The sequence below is a fragment of the Psammomys obesus genome, unplaced genomic scaffold (assembly GCF_907164565.1).
Source record: "Psammomys obesus unplaced genomic scaffold, mPsaObe1.curated_primary_1811, whole genome shotgun sequence".
Lineage (NCBI taxonomy): Eukaryota > Metazoa > Chordata > Mammalia > Rodentia > Muridae > Psammomys > Psammomys obesus.
In genome coordinates, this window is record NW_026585797.1 from 19186394 (window position 1) to 19187739 (window position 1346).

Below are 1346 nucleotides of genomic sequence, written 5' to 3' on the forward strand. Positions count from 1 at the left end.
TGGGTCGCTTACTATAACTCAGCCATGAACCCTCTGATTTATGCTTTCTTTTATCCTTGGTTTCGAAAAGCCATCAGAATGATCGTCACTGGCAGAATCTTGAGAGGGAATTCCTCCACCACCAACTTGTTTCCTGAGTAGGTTCTTGGTTTAGTTGGGGATTGTAAAGAGATTCAGAGCATAACATCACCCCTGCAACTGAGTGTCCAGATCTACTCCTACAAAGTGAGGAGTTAAGCTTCAGCTGTGACTGAAATGTGGAGATCCAGCTGACAGGTTCTTTATGAAATGTAAAATGAATTTCTAGTTGAAATGGAATCAGATGTCCTCAGATCTAACCATTTTCCGCTGTGTTTTGTGCTGGTTAGTGCTTCATCGAAATTTGAATAGAACCATAAATACAACTCAGTAAATCTCAATAAGACTGAATAAGACTCAAGAGGCTCAGTGAGCCTCCCAGTGTCACCTGTAGGCTTCAATAGGCACGTGCACCCATTCATACATTCATGGACATCCATACACGTCCTGTCTATTCACACACCTATCCATACATTCATTCATGATCATTTGTACACATACACACTCCGTCTGTTCAGTGACCTGCTTTCTAGGGAGCGAGCACACAGAGGAAGGGTCACAGTCCTAAAGCAGTACAAGTTATTATGTGTTTAAAGCAAGGATTTGTTCTTTATTCACTATGACATGTAAATCAGCTCATCTTTCATTTTGTAGAGTTTCTAAAAGCTTATACAGGTTTTCAAAGATGTGCATAAAGACAAAATTTCTTTGGATCCCCAACTAGAAGCCCGCTTTCCTGGATTTGTAAAATTCTAATTGTTGGCTTCTGTTAAACCTTTTAAACCACGAACTTGAATATATAGTCTTTAAATCCCAATGAAACTAAGAGACATTTAGGGGGCTGTCTCTTGCTCAGGGAAGGGGGATATGTGAGTGTCTTTTAACTGAGGCCCAGATTTGGGCACTCAAAATGTGATTTTTTAATGTCAGGTGTTTCTGTGTTAACTAACATCTCCTCAGCTCCTTACAGAGGAAAAGAGAATTAGTGTCCTATATAGTAACATCTGTTCAGTCAGAGGAATGGTCACAGTCCTGAAGTTTTTATGAAGTAGAACATGTTTAAATCAAAGGTTTAAAGATGATCGTTCTTTATTCACGATGATTTATAAATTAGCTTATTTATTTTGTAAAGTTTCTAATAATTTATACAGGCTTTCAAGGATGTACATAAAAGTGAAATTAATGTGTTCAGAAGAGAAAAAAAAAAACCCCACTAAGATAAAGGGCAAAATATGCAGTTAACCAAAGTCTGGAAAACACATTTTATT